This window comes from Saccopteryx bilineata, chromosome 5 (assembly GCF_036850765.1).
Source record: "Saccopteryx bilineata isolate mSacBil1 chromosome 5, mSacBil1_pri_phased_curated, whole genome shotgun sequence".
Lineage (NCBI taxonomy): Eukaryota > Metazoa > Chordata > Mammalia > Chiroptera > Emballonuridae > Saccopteryx > Saccopteryx bilineata.
In genome coordinates this window covers 83,171,500-83,188,089 of record NC_089494.1, presented here as the reverse complement: position 1 = coordinate 83,188,089, position 16,590 = coordinate 83,171,500, and positions in this window count along the sequence as shown.

Below are 16,590 nucleotides of genomic sequence, written 5' to 3'. Positions count from 1 at the left end.
ATATACATTCTAAATCATCTATCATATTCCATAGTTGATTTTTGTTTGTTTGCTTTTTAATCAGTAGGAGATTTTTTTATGAAGTAATTTCGTGGAAAACACTTGTAGAAGGTAAAGAAAGGGAGCAAGATAAGGCAGTAGCAGATGCAGTCTTTAAAAAAAATTAAATTAAAAGGAGATGCATCCCTTTTTTTTTTTTTTTTTTTTTTTTTTTGTGAGAGGAGGGGAGGCAAAGACAGACTCTAGCATGTGCCCTGACCAGGATCCACCTAATAAGCCTCCCTCAGGGCAATGTTCTTCCCATTGGGGCTGCTGCCCTGTTGTGTTCAGAGCCATTTTTTTAGTACCTGAGGCAGAAGCCATGGAGCCATCCTCAGCGCCTGGGGCCAACTTGCTCTAATTGCGTCATGGCTGCAGGAAGGGAGGAGAAGAAAGAGGGAGATAGAAGCGAGAGGGGAAGGAGTGCAGAAATAGATAGGAGTTTCTCCTGTGTGTCCTGACCTGGAGTCAAACCTGGGACTTTCACATGCCAGGCCGACGCTCTACCATTGAGCCATCCAGCCAGAGCCAGAAGATGCACTCTTAAGGAAAGTATTAAGTGACTTGACTGGGAGTCACAAGATGGGGTAAACTTTCACTGCCTCAAGTAGGATCAAGAGGGCTTTACCACCTGACCAGGAGGTGGCGCAGTGGATGGATGCGGAAGGACCCAGGTTCGAGACCCCGAGGTCGCCAGCTTGAGTGCAGACTCATCTGGTTTGAGCAAAGCTCACCAGCTTGGACCCAAGGTCGTTGGCTCAAGCAAGGGGTTACTTGGTCTACTGAAGGCCCGCGGTCAAGGCACATATGAGAAAGCAATCAATGAACAACTAAGGTGTTGCAGCGTGCAATGAAAAACTAATGATTGATGCTTCTCATCTCTCTCCATTCCTGTCTGTCTGTCCCTGTCTATCCCTCTCTCTGACTCACTCTCTATCTCTGTAAAAAAAAAAAAAGAGGGCTTTACCTCATCATGTTAATTATACATTAGTTAGGTCTACCTTCAGAAGGAAGAATGGCCTTGAGTGAGGCAGGTCTCACTAGCTAAAGCAATCCCCAAAGGGTAGTGATAGGTGAAAGATACCTGCTGGCAACATTCCCAGCAACTGGGGTAATAAGAATTTTAATCATGAAGGGGATCTAGGTGATACAACTAGTAACCTTCTACACAAACCATGGAAGAATTATCCAATACTATATTGAATTGATCTTATTGTAGCAGGAATTAGTCGCAAATAGAGAAAAATAGACAATCAGACAACTTGATCGAGGAAGAAGGATTTATTAGTAGCCAGTGGAGCTCATGAAGTTAGTAGCACCAAAAACACGAGCTCTCCAAAATTAGTTTTTCTGAGTCTAATATATCATTGCAGCTTTAGTTCTTACATGACAAGTGCCTGATTTCTTTGACTTCTTTGTCTGCAACCCTACATGACTTTTGTGTCTCCAGGAGGGGAGGGAGTAAGAGAGGAGGTTTTGACTGTCTGTCCTTGACTATTCACATAATCTATTCTTCTTGCTGGTGCTGCAAGTTTATTTCAGGGAACTGATAACAAGTACCACAGCTGTGGTTTGTTACTTTTCAAACTTTCTCAGTCAGCCCTTCCTCCCTCAGTCCAAAATGCTGAGGTCACTGGCTTGAGCATGAGATCACAGACATTGCAGGCCCCCTCTTCTGCATCCTTCTGGTTTTTCTTCTCTCATTATATATTAACATTTGATCATATGTATATATACACACACATATATCTTATATATATAAGTATATATATTTGATTATATATATATTGATCTTATATATATATTTAATTGATCTTATTTTCTGTGATTAGATTTCCAATGATGGAGATAGATTGCTACTAGTAAAAATAAATATGGTGAAAACTGAGAAGTCCTGAATGCTCACAAACCTATCAAAAGAGGATATCTTTATCTCATTTTAATGTACCATTTAGAAATAATGATCCATAACATAATTAAAAAGTTCATAAAAATCAGTGATTCCACTAAAACAAAGCTAGTAATCACATAAATAAAAATTAAAATATTGTTGAATATTATTCCATATTCAGATAGTCTTGTAGGAAAAAAAAAAGAACCTTGATTATTAGAGCAAATGTGGAGAAATAGAAACATTTCATAGATTACTGATGTTAATGTAATAATAAAATTACTTGTGAACATTTTGAATTAGTACTAAAGGCTTTATTAGTATTTTTAATACAGTTTTAGCAAAAATATTTTATCAATGAATCTGTGTATTTCATATTGCATCATATCAAAGGCATATGATGTTAAGAGTTACCACTCTCAGTGGTGTGAAGTTTCATTACTTTCCTGTGATAGTAGACACTTTCTTTGGAAAGGCTTTTACTTTGCATTTAGAAAGTAATATATAGGGTAATATTGTGCAAATATGGTTCACCTTATGGTTATATCATCTATTCATGATACTTTTATGAATCAATTATTTCATTGACACTGCAAAATTATGATTTTCTAACTTCATTGCTTTTTTATTTGCTTATTAGCTGGCAGTATAACCTAATGATGAGAGTTTGATCATCCCATGGGGTGAAGTATCTTATTAAACTGCAGAGTAAGTGGTTAAGTTTTTATCTTTAATTTTCAATTTTGGAGTAAGGAGTTCCTATCCAATAGTCAACTTCATTACTGATATATGAATTTGTTCCTTTTTAATAGATATTATTATGGGTTTTTAAATATAATAAATTTAACTTTATTAAAATTAAATAGTTATGTACATATGAAAGTCACTATTAAATACTAAAAGGCAAGATTTACAAAGTAGAAAATATGACACATGATTCACATTCAAAATCTATAAAGGACTTGTATAGACTAATAGAAATATAGATTTTTAAAATTTATTCAGTATGTAACATCCATTGCAGATATTATCTGTTTTGATGTTTATATTGAACTAAATTTGGTCCATGATAACTCTTTCAAACTGATTCCAGGATCCATCTAATATAACATCAGTAGTCTTTGCATTTTCTCTTGCTTTCTAACATAAGAAGTTATTTTATAATTAAACTGTAGTTTTCCTGTCTCTAAGTTTGAATTACAATTTCACCACAAAGTTCTGATATTTTTTAGTTGGTAATATTTTTTGAAACCAAGATTTAAGGACTAAAGTTGCTATTAAAATAATTGCTATTGTGGTGACTTTGTTTCTTTTAACTCTGAATGATTAGGACTAGGATATGTTTTAAAAAGACATCATATGTTTATATTAATAATTTTTACTTTTCTGTATTTAATATTTGTATCTCTGTTCTCTTGAATTGAAAATGTTAGTCCTTAATGATACGAATATGTTAATATAATTACTTATTTGCTTTTTCTTCTATTATGTTTAGAATGGTGTCAAAATTTAAATAGTGACAGTACCATTATTATTAAATCTATTGTCTTTTGTTGTTGTTGTTGTTGTTTTTTGTATTTTTCTGAAGTTGGAAACAGGGAGGCAGTCAGACAGACTCCCGTATGCACCCGACCAGGATCCACCCGGCATGCCCACCAGGGGGCGATGCTCTGCCCATCTGGGGCATTGCTCTGTTGCAACCAGAGCCATTCTAGTGCCTGAGGCAGAGGCCACAGAGCCATCCTCAGGGCCCGGGCCAACTCTGCTCCAGTGGAGCCTTGGCTGCAGGAGGGGAAGAGAGAGACAGAGAGGAAGGAGAGGGGGAGGGGTGGAGAAGCAGATGGGCACCTCTCCTGTGTGCCCTGGCCGGGAATCAAACCTGGGACTCCTGCACGCCAGGCTGATGCTCTACCACTGAGCAAATCTATTGTCTTAAATTTAAGATTTCTTTATTGTTTTTTCTTTTTTCCTTAACCTATATATCACCAATAATATAAAGACAGTGTTTTAAAGTCTCTTGTCTAATAATATTACCTTCTCTGTGGTTAATGTTACCAAATTTATAGATAGCCAGAATCATAGCTATTTATTTTACATTATATTGTTTGCTTTTTATATACTTTTTATTTCTGAATAGATAAAACATATATAGACAGTTTAAACTAAAAATTATAAAATCATTTATTCAGAAAATTCTCTTCTCTATTCTTATCTCTACCACAGTTTTTGGCTGCCTCCTTTAATTCTCTACTATAGCTTGTAGCTTATATTCCCAGCATTTCTTTACGGAAAAATAAGCAAATATGCATGTCTTGTGTACTAGATTTATATAACCTCTCTTATAGAAAATGCAACTACTATATAAAGTTTAGTTTCTTGCTTTTTTAACTTAAATGATTCTTTAGAATTTACTTCCTATAAGTGTAAAAATATTCTGTTATTCTTTTTAGTTGCACATGATTACATTGGTATAAGTGATATTACTTTCAATTAGTACCTTATAGATAGATATTTAATTCAATCTCTTTTTTTTGTTATAACAATGTTAAAGTGAATGATTATATGCATTGTTTTATGCTTATGTAGAAGTCAAAGGAAAAATTCATCTATAATTTTGTTAGACTCAGGACATACTATTTTAAAAATTATCTATACATTTAAATCACATAAAATAATGTAATTTGTGAATACACTAACAAAAGCAATATGGCTACACAAATCTTGAGAAGTTTCATGATTTATAGAAAAGGAAAGTGAGAGAAGGATATAATTACTTTGTAAAAATGTAAATATAACTTATAAGAGTATCTTCATATTCTATGAAAATGTACTAAATATTCCGTGTTTAACTTAACATAGTGAAAATGTAGTTATATATACCAAATGTGTTTTGCTAATCAATTAAATGTTAGATTGCTAGATTGTAATGGACTAAAATTATGACTCTATTAAAAAACTTCATAGAGTTATTTTTATTTGTACTGGCCAAATAAATTAAAATATAGAACCATAATTTAATGATAATGTCTTCCAAAAATTTTTTTAGACATAATGCTTATTTTAGAAGCTTCTTTTAATAAAAAATTACAGGATCAACTTTAGATTCTATAACCTCTTCCTTAATTTCCTTTCAAACAATTTTATGCTTTGAGTTAATTATTTCTGAAATCTTGGAATTTACTAGAGTTATTTTCTAAAAAACAAAGATAAATAAATTCATTTATTATTGCTATTATTTGCATTAACACAGAGCAGGGAAAATTTATGTCTGTGATTTTGTCTTTTTTTTTATTCAGTGACAGGAGGGGAGGGAGAGATAGACTCCCATATGCACCCCAACTGAGATCCACCTGGCAAACCCATGAGGGGGTGATGCCTTGCCCATCTGGGGCATTGCTTTGTTGCTCAGCAACCGAGCTCTTCTTAGCACCTAAGGTGGAGGCCATGGAGCCATCCTCAGCTTCCAGGGCCAACTTTGCTCCAATGGAGCAATGGCTGCAGGAGAGCGGACAGAGAGAGAGAGAGGTTGAGAGAGAAGTGAGAAGGGAAAGGGTAGAAAAGCAGATGGGTGCTTCTCCTGTTTTCCCTGACCAGAATCAAACCTGGGACATGGACATGCTGGGCGATACTCTACCGCTATGCCAACCAACCAGGGGTGATTATGACTTTTTATCTGAATCACTACCTTAAAAATGCTTTTCATACTTTAACCTGTCTTCCCACCCCATTCTCAAAAGGTGTTTTTTTTCATTATTTAGTGCACATGTATGAGAAATAATGATTCTATTTACTTTTCAGCAACTGATGTCTTATTACTCTCTTCTGGGGACTAACTGGCTTCATTAAAATTTAAGCAAGACTCTTTTAAAAAATCCTATAAATGTAGCATTGATTAGTCAAAACAAGAAAGAGAAAATTGCCTTTACTCTGTTAAATATTAGCATCTGAGAAAATTGCTTAATAACTCTACATCAAAAATTTAATTTACATAATCAAAATATGGCAGTGTTTCATGCACAGCACATTTACATTTTTTTCTCAAACACCTATGGGAATTAAATAAAACTGATATGATTACACTCTAGTTGCTTTCAAATTTAAAGAATGAAAAAACTTTTTTTTTTCAAAATTTTTAAGTTAAGTCTATAAAGAAATCACAGTAGGCCCTGGCTATATACCTCGGTTGATTAGAGATTCATTCTAATATGTAAAGGTTGTGGGTTTGATCTTCAGTCACAGCACACACAGGAAATTATCAATGTTTTTGTCTTTCTCTCTCTCTTCCTTTCTCTCTAAAAAATCAATCAATAAAACAATGAAGAAATCACAGTTTATTTTATCAGTTAATGAAACACAGACCCAGCTATAACAGTATAGTTTCTAACACTTCCTTTTTACTTTACAAAATTTTGTATGTAGATTATTTCTATAGTGAATTCAATTTACCTAATCTACATTCTCTTATGCTTTAAAATTTATTGATATCTAGAACTAGTTACACTTTTATCATGAGGAAATAATAAAAAATCATGAATTTAATATTGATAATTAAATGTTATATAAACCATAGATTTCTCAAAAAATTTAAAGCATAATATTTGTAATGTATGACTCTCATATTAATTTACTCTTTATTTGTAATTTTGTTTCAACCATTCACCTTCTACTTCATATAATACAATAATCCATATACGGTCTGAACACATAAACCAAATTGGGAATTGATGAACTTTCCATCTTTTCTCACAGCATAAAAGCCAACTGTGTTTTTGTCACAAAGAAAGAAATGTGCTTGAGAGGTAAATTGCCATTTAACTTCAAATTTAAAACAGGCTCTAAGGAAGAAATAAGCAAGTTAATATTTTAGGATAAAGAGACTATGGAAAGGAATACATAAATAATATATAATGTGTGTATGATACAATATTTATTACATATAACATATGTAATATGTAAATACAGTGGTACCTTGAGATATGAATTTTATTCGTTCTGTAACCAAGCTTGTCAGTCAACTCGTATATCAAACTGCCGATACTGGACCTGTGCACCAACGTACCAACTAACGGAAGTTTCTCGAATCATGACTCATACCTTGGAATTTCACTCTGATCTTGAACAAAAATATGGACCTAGTTGCAGTTTGTATCTTAAAAAAAAAATTTGTATGTTGGTCTGTTCTTATCTCAAGGTACCACTGTATTACATATTAATAATATCTTATTCTTCAATTCCATAACAGAGTAGAAAGAGCTAAGATCTGCAAGCCAGAAAAACCCTATTTCAAATCCTATTATATTCTTCACTTGGGCACTTTCCTAACATTAACTAGTCTGGGGAAGTGAATTCATTTGGACGTCAGCAAGACAAGTTTGTGTTTTCCATGGAACTGAGACACCAACAGTCATATAAAAACTTCACCACTTTTAATGTTAAAAAATAGAAACACAGTTGTGGGAAACAGACAATTTAGGAGAATTTTGCTCTCACCTGTATGCTTTATGATCCACCTGGGACAAATGTTTATTGGGCAATGAAGTTCTCTTCCCAGTGTTATTACGCCAGACACAGTCTATAATCATTTTCTGTTTGTAGTTTGTTATTTGGGTTGAATTTACTGCTAAGATAAAGACATACTGTTCAACCAAGAACATCAGTCCTCTATTGGTCTTGCCAACAGACATGGTAATATGTGTCAGGATCTGAGCTCCCTACTTAACTTCATCAGTCATTAGCATGAGTATAGTCTGTCGCAGAAGCAATTTAAACTTCATAACTAGTTAACTTTTCTGAGAAACCATGCCCTTGGTAGTTTATTTTGAAGACTCTTATTTGCTATCCTTCATTTGCTCATGTTTCATTTACTCTTCTCATTTCAGTCTTTTAGGCTTTCTCCCTGAGCTGAGAGAAAGGAATTCAAGAATAGAGAAACTTCTGTGTTCCCCTTCCTTCAGTGTCTTGTTCAGAAGGGTGGAATACACGGGGAGAGAGTGCATGGAAGTTATTAATAAGGATATTACCTCCTTACTTTTCTGTACTGCTTTGCAATATGAATTTAAGCCTTCCACGTGCCCTTCTGTGCTCCTAACTGTAAGTTAGGAAGGTAAGTGTTCTTATCCAAATCCACATACTGAGAAATTCATGAGTGAGCAAAGATATCTAGCTGGTAATTAACAATCAATGCTCAAACCTGAGTCAGAGGATTTCTACTCCAGTGCTTTTGTCAGCACATGACAATAGAAAGATTACTGTAGTTTGTGTCATTTATTTTTTAGTTGCTATAAATAATGTTTAAATAACTAATTTGTTAAAGAAAATAACTTCCTGGCAGTTTTCCATAAAAAACATATAATATTTTTATATCTTTCAATGTAACATTTTAAAGCAAAATAAAAGCACATGGTACTATATGAATAAACTATCATCCCACTCCTAGACCCAGCAAAAATTGCCATAAAAAGAAGATGCTCAGAGTAATTCCATTGAATCTGGAAGCTACTGTGAGTATCTTGAACTTGACATAAAAATAAAGTGAACAGAACAATTAAAAATGGTTTGAGACTTCTGGTTTCAGTTCTAATATGTAAGGAGGTTGGAAGTCATCACTTACTGTATTATAATAAGAAAAGCCAAACACATTAAAAATCAGTAACTTTTCTTGGGCCATCATAGAGCCTGTGGTTACAGAGAAAACTGCTACCCTGAAATATATAGAGACAGGTGAAACCATAGTGTTACAACTAAAATTTGTTCACCTGATGCAGAAATTTCTGGAGCCAGCATCAACTCTGTCTTTTATTTTCTGTATTCTGATGTTTTGACATCTGGGATTTTTCTACTGAGGAGGGACTGCCCTTCCCAAGGCTAGCCAATATTTGGAGATAGTAAACAACTTGCCAGCGATTATGCTTTTCAAATACAAACAAGTCAATTCAGAGCCCATACCCCAGTCACCTCTTTTATTAAGTTTTTATATCTATTAAAGAAATAGAGTTAAAATTAATAATTTCCCCCTAAAAGCAGCAGTTGGTTTGTTTCACTGGTGAATTCTACCAATATATTTAAGAAATAAATGGATACCACTTTTTTTAACATCTTTTCCAGAAAATAGAAGTAAAGGGAACCTATTCTAAGTCTTCCTGAGGCCAGTATTACCCTAGTACAAAACCAGTTAAAAACATTATTAACAAAGAAAACTACAGACCAGTAATCTCATTGAACATAGATCTAAAAATCTTTATTTTTATTTATTTTTTTTAATAAATTTTTATTAATGGTAATGGGATGACATTAATAAATCAGGATACATATATTCAAAGAAAACATGTCTAGGTTATTTTGTCATCAAATTATGTTGCAAACCCCTCGCCCAAAGTCAGATTGTCCTCCGTCACCCTCTATCTAGTTCTCTGTGCCCCTCCCCCTCCCCCTAACTCTCTCCCCTCCCCCTCCCAGCCCTCCCATGTCTCCCTCGCCCCCCCACCCCTGGTAACCACCATACTCTTGTCCATGTCTCTTAGTCTCATTTTATGTTCCACCAATGTATGGAATCATGTAGTTCTTGTTTTTTTCTGATTTACTTATTCACTTCTTATAATGTTATCAAGATCCCACCATTTTGCTGTAAATGATCTGATGTCATCATTTCTTATGGCTGAGTAGTATTCCATAGTGTATATGTGCCACATCTTCTTTATCCAGTCTTCTATTGAAGGCTTTTTGGTTGGTTCCATGTCTTGGCCACTGTGAACAGTGCTGCAATGAACATGGGGCTACATGGTCTTCACGTATCAATGTTTCTGAGGTTTGGGGTATATACCCAGTAGAGGGATTGCTGGGTCATAAGGTAGTTCTATTTGCAGTTTTTTGAGGAACCACCATACTTTCCTCCATAATGGTTGTACTACTTTACAGTCCCACCAACAGTGAATGAGGGTTCCTTTTTCTCCACAGCCTCTCCACATTTGCTATTACCGTTCTTGTTGATAATAGCTAATCGAACAGGAGTGAGGTGGTATTCATTGTAGTTTTGATTGCATTTCTCTAATAACTAATGAAGCTGAGCATCTTTTCATATATCTGTTGGCCATTTGTATCTCTTCCTGGAGAAGTGTCTGTTCATGTCCTCTTCCCATTTGTTTTATTGGATTGTTTGTTTGTTTGTTGTTGAGTTTTATGAGTTCTTTGTAAATTTTGGATATTAGGCCCTTATCTGAGCTGTCGTTGAAAATATCAGTTCCATATAGTTGGCTGTCTGTTATTTTGATATCAGTTTCTCTTGCTGAGCAAAACTTTTAATTCTGATGTAGTCCCATCATTATCTTGCCTTCACTTCTCTTGCCATTGGAGTCAAGTTCATAAAATGTTCTTTAAAATCCAGGTCCATGATTTTAGTACCTATGTCTTCTTCTATGTACTTTATTGTTGTCAGGTCTTATATTTAGGTCTTTGATCCATTTTGAATTAATTTAGTACACGGGACAGGCTGTAGTCGAGTTTCATTCTTTTGCATGTGGCTTTCCAGTTTTCCCACCACCATTGTTGAAGAGGCTTTCTTTTCTCCATTGTGTGTTGTTGGCCCCTTTACAAAGATTATTTGACCATATATATGTGGTTTTATTCTGGGCTTTCTTATTCTGTTCCATTGGTTGAGTGTCTATTTTTTGCCAATAACATGCTGTTTTGATTATCGTGGCCCTATAATATAGTTTAAAGTCAGGTATTGTAATGCCCCCAGCTTCATTCTTTTTCCTTAGGATTGTTTTGGCTATTCGGGGTATTTTATAGTTCCATATAAATCTGATGATTTTTTGTTCCATTTCTTTAAAAAATCTCATAGGGATTTTGATGGGAATTGCATTAAATTTGTATATTGCTTTGGGTAATATGGCCATTTTGATTATATTTATTCTTCCTATCCAAGAACAAGGAATATTTTTCCATCTCATTGTATCTTTTTCGATTTCCCTTAACAATGCTTTGTAATTTTCATTATATAGGTCCTTTACATTCTTTGTTTATGTTTATTCCTAAGTATTTTATTTTTTTTGTTGCAATCGTGAAGGGGATAATTTTTTGAGTTTGTTTTCTAATATTTCATTGTTGGCATATAGAAAGGCTATGGACTTTTGTATGTTAATTTTGTATCCTGCGACCTTACTGTATTGGTTTATTGTTTCTAATAATCTTTTTTGTGGAGTCCTTCGGGTTTTCGATGTATAGGATGATATCATCAGCAAAAAGTGATAGCTTTACTTCTTCTTTTCCGAATGGATGCCTTTATTTCTTTGTCTTGTCTGATTGCTCTGGCCAGAACTTCTAGCACCACGTTGAATAAAGGTGGAGAGAGTGGACAACCCTGTCTTGTTCCTGATTTAAGGTAGAAAGTCCTCAGTTTTATGCCGTTTTTAATAGGATGTTGGCTGATGGTTTATCATATTGGCCTTTATCATGTTGAGATATTTTTCTTCTATACCCATTTTGTTGAGAGTCTTAACATAAAACTGTGTTGTATTTTATCAAAAGCCCTTTTCTGCATTCTATTGATAAGATCATGTGGTTTTTGTTCTTTGTTTTGTTGATATGGTGTATTACGTTAACCGTTTTTACGTATGTTGAACCATCCTTGAGATTCTGGGATGAATCCACTTGATCATGATGTATTATTTTTTAATATGTTGTTGTATTCGGTTTTGCCAGTATTTTGTTTAGTATTTTAGCATCTGTATTCATTAGAGATATTGGTCTGTAGTTTTCTTTTTTTTGTGCCATCCTTGCCAGGTTTGGTATGAGGGTTATGTTTGCCTCATAAATGTGTTTGGAAGTATGCTTCTTCTTCAATTTTTGGAAGACTTTGAGTTAGAATAGGAACCAAGTCTTCTTTGAATGTTTGATAGAATTCACTAGTATAACCGTCTGGGCCTGGACTTTTATTTTTGGGGAGATTTTTAATAGTTTTTTCTATTTCCTCCCTGCTGATTGGTCTGTTTAGGCTTTCTGCTTCTTCATGACTCAGTCTAGGAAGGTTGTATTGTTCTAGGAATTTATCCATTTCTTCTAGATTGTTGTATTGGTGGCATATAATTTTTCATAGTATTCTACAATAATTCTTTGTATATCTATGATGTCTGTGGTGATCTCTCCTCTTTCATTTTGGATTTATTTATTGAGTCCTGTGTCTTTTTTCCTTGCTGAGTCTTGCCAAGGGTTTTGTCAATTTTTGTTGATCTTTTCAAAGAACCAGCTCCTTGTTTTATTGATTTTTTCTATAGTTTTTCTGTTCTCTATTTCATTTATTTCTGCTCTGATTTTTATTATCTCCTTTCTTCGGCTGGTTTTGGGTTGTCTTTGCTCTTCTTTTTTCTAGTTCCTTAAAGTGTGAAGTTAAGTGGTTTACTTCGGCTCTCTCTTGTTTGTTCATATAGGCCTGAAGTGATATGAACTTTCCTCTTATTACTGCTTTTGCTGCATCCCAGAGATTCTGATATGTCGTATTTTCATTTTCATTTGTCTGTATATATCTTTTGATTTCTGCGCTTATTCTTCTTTGACCCATTCATTTTTTAGAAGTATGTTGTTTAGTTTCCACATTTTTTGTGGGTTTTTCCCCCTCTTTTTTGCAGTTGAATTCTAGTTTCAAGGCTTTATGATCAGAAAATATGCTTGGTACAATTTCAATTTTTCTAAATTTGCTGATATTGTCTTTGTGGCCCAACATATGGTCAATTCTTGAGAATGTTCCATGTACACTAGAGAAAAATGTATACTCTGTCGCTTTGGGATGAAGTGTCCTGTAGATGTCTATCATATCCAGGTGTTCTAGTATTTCGTTTAAGGCCACTATATCTTTATTGATTCTCTGTTTGGATGACCGATCTAGAGCCGTCAGCGGTGTATTGAGGTCTCCCAAGTATGATTGTATTTTTGTTAGTTTTGTTTTAAGGTCAATAAGTAGCTGTCTTATATATTTTGGTGCTCCTTGGTTTGGTGCATATATATTAAGGACTGTTATGTCTTCTTGATTCAAACTTCCCCTTAATCATTAAGAAATGACCATTTTTGTCTCTGAGTACTTTTTCTGTCTTGTAGTCAGCATTATTAGATATGAGTATTGCTACGCCTGCTTTTTTTTGGGTGTTGTTTGCTTGGAGTATGTTTTCAGCCTTTCACTTTGAATTTGTTTTTATCCTTGTTGCTTAGATGTGTTTTCTTGTAGGCAGCATATAGTTGGATTTTCTTTTTTAATCCATTCTGCTACTCTGTGTCTTTTTATTGGTAAGTTTAATCCATTTACATTTAGTGTAATTATTGACACTTGTGGGTTCCCTACTGCCATTTTATAAATTGCTTTCTGTTAGTTTTGTATCTAGTTTGATTCTTCTCTTTTGTTTTTCTATCATTTGTTTTTGTTTGTTTGTGTTCCATACTTCTTTCCTCTGTGCTTCCTTTTTTAAGTCAAGTGTTTTGTGGTGGTTTTTTTAAGGGTGGTTACCATTAAGTAATGAAAAGGGTACCTACCATATTCATTGTAGTACCCTATCTTATAAGTATTTCTGCACTTCATCATCCTTTGCTACTGTTAATCTCCATCCTCTCCCCCCTTTTTTTTCCTTTGTTGTCACAGTTTAAGTTTGGTTTTATTGTGTTCTTGGTGGAGCTGTTACTTGTGGTGTTGTTTTCTTTTGTTCTTTGAATCTGGTTGGAAAACCCCCTTTAGTATTTCCTGGAGTGGGGGCTTTCTGTTGATAAATTCTCTCATCTTTTCTGTATTTGTGAATGTTTTTATATCTCCTTCATACTTGAAGGATAGCTTTGATGGGTATAGTATTCTTGGCTGAAGTTCCTCTCTTTCAGGGCTTTAAATATTGGGGTCCACTCTCTTCTAGCTTGTAGAGTTTCTGCTGAGAAATCTGATGATAATCTAATAGGCCTTCCTTTATATGTTGTACTCTTCTTTTCCCTGGCTGCCTTGAGAATTTTTTCTTTGTCATTGGTTTGTGTCATCTTTATTATGATGTGCCTTGGAGTGGGTTTGTTGGGGTTAAGAAAACTTGGTGTTCTGTTTGCTTCTTGAATTTGAGGCTTTAGTTCCTTCCACAGGCTTGGGAAGTTCTCGTCTATTATTTGTTTGAGTATATTCTCCATTCCATTTTCTTTCTCTTCTCCCTCTGATATACCTATTATTCTTATGTTATTCTTTCTGATGGAGTCAGACAATTCCTGTAGGGCTTTCTCATTTTTTATTATTTTTGAGTCTCTTTCTTCTTCTCTCTGTTGTGCCTCAAGTTGTTTGTCTTCTATTTCACTAATCCTATCTTCAATCTGGGCTGTTCTGTTAGCTAAGCTTGTTACCTCGTTTTTCAGCTCGTGAATTGAGTTTTTCATTTCTGTTTGATTTGTTTTTATAGTTTCAATTCCTTGGTAATATATTCTTTGTGTTCATTGAGTTGTTTTCTGATCTCCCTATATTGCCTTTCTGTGTTTTCTTGTATATCTCTGAGTATTTTTAATATTTCTATTTTAAAAATAGAAATAGCCTCTGTCATTTAGCTCCAAGGCTTCCAATATGTTAAGTCTTTTCTCCATAGATTTTTCCACATCTATTTGTGTTACCTCTCTTTCTTTTGTATCCATAATATTCGATTTCCTCTTTCTTATCAGCATCTGAGGGTGGTCTTATTGATAGCACTAATTAGAATTAATAAAGAGTAAAAAGTATAAAAAAAAAAGTAAAACACCCCACAAAAAAAAACCAGTAATAATTTATTATTTCCCCCTTTTTTTCTCTCTTCTCTTTCCCTCCTCTCCCCTCCTCAGGGAAATATCGTGCCTATAATGGAGGGCCTGATTTGGGGTGAAGAGTTCAAGGGGCAATAAAAAGGGAGTAGGGACCTACTAAATGCAAAAAAAAAAAAAAAAAAAAAAAGGAAAATCTCAGACAAGCATAAGATGATTTGCTTGTAAGTGATGGTCAACTAAGAGATATAATGAGAGGGATAAGAGGGAACCAGAAAAAAGGACCAAAAAAGAATAATAAAGAAGAAAAAATAAAAATAATAAGTAAAAATCTGTTCTATTAAGTGGAGCGAAGACTAAATACAATGGAGACCTTGGGTTGGGAGGACCCAAAATGCCACAAAAATAAACAAACAAGAAAAAAAAAATAAAAACAAAAGCAAAAAAGAGAAATAAAGCCAAAAAAAAGCCTTGAGTCCCAAATTAACTAATTTGTTCGTGATTGAGGATTATATGGGAGGAACGTAAAATGAGAAAAGAAAAAACGAATAGAAAGGAAAAAAATAAGAAAAAGAGAAAAACGAAGGAAGAGATAAAATAGGAAGAGAAAAAAACAAAATAAAGCAAGACAAAAAAAAAACAAAACAAAAGAGGACAGAGTGAGAGTTAAGTGTTTTGGAGTATAACCTTAAAGGAAGGTGAGGATGAAGAAGAAAAATAAAATGCAACACTCATGGGTAGTGTAGTTCAAGAGAGGGAAGCATAAGATGGGCAGAGAATAGAAGGACCGAGGTGGAGGAAATAAAGGCAAAAAGATAGAAGAAACAAACAACAACAACAACAACAAAAAATTAGTGGATCAAGTTGTAAAGTCTGTGGGTTTTTCTTGATTTTGAGAGGTTAACTTCTTCCTTTTTCTTTTCTCTCCCTCTTCCTGGTCGGTGACTCTGTACCCCAGGCTCTGCCCCTGTGTCACTCTTAGGTAGGGATTTGCAGTTGATGGGAATCTATGGCAATGTCATATAATTGGCTTTAGTCTTGCTGGAAGTAAAGGCTTGTTGGCGTTTGCAGGGTCCAACGATGAGAGAGTTTGCTTTCCTGGATTCTCTCTCCTAGTCCCCCCTTTCTGAATTAGCAGCCTGGTGATCCAGCTATAAGGCTGCAACTGCTTCTGCCTGGGGAGTAAGAGGCTCAAAGAGCTGGGAAATCCCCACTCTATCCTCACTCAGTGCAAGGCTTTGGGAAAGGCTCTGAGAGTCAGGGCCTCCAGTGTAATCAGGCGGGGGTGGGAGTCAATTGTTGTCAAGGTGACTGTTCAGCGCCTATCATTTAGTTGGACCTCTCAACCCAGGCTTTCCACACTTTGTAGCCTGTTTTTGCAGGGAAGAAGAGGCACTAGTCTCTGCTTACGACTAGTGTAGTATAGACCTTATTATCTGCCAAGTCCTTCTTGTTAGCGTTTATCCCTGAATATGGAGGCTCTATCAATCAGAAGTTGCCCCCGCCCCTTTAGCGAGAGGCACTAAAAAATATCACGCCTCTTGTCTTGGATCGCTGAACTGAGAGAGATCTTATCAATTAGAACCGAGGGTGCGCAGATTTCATGGGTTAAGCTAATTTCAGTGATTGGGTCGCAGCTGTGCTTCCGAAGGTATTTTAGGCTGCCTGCGCGCGCCCCTCCCCCAACGCTTGATTGTTAGCTTGAATGGCTGGGTGAGGTGCCCCGCCCACGGAGAGAATCTCCCAAGCCTCTCCCGCTCGCCCCGCCGCTGGTGGCTGGACCGCACCAGGCGCAGGATAATGGATCCCCCTGGGTGTGCGGGCCAGCAGGGTGCCCTGGGCGCGTGGAATGCCCAAGGCACGCGCGCGAATGGGGCGCTCCGGGCACCAGTGGCCGGCGACCCCCACTCGCAGTGTGCGGGCCG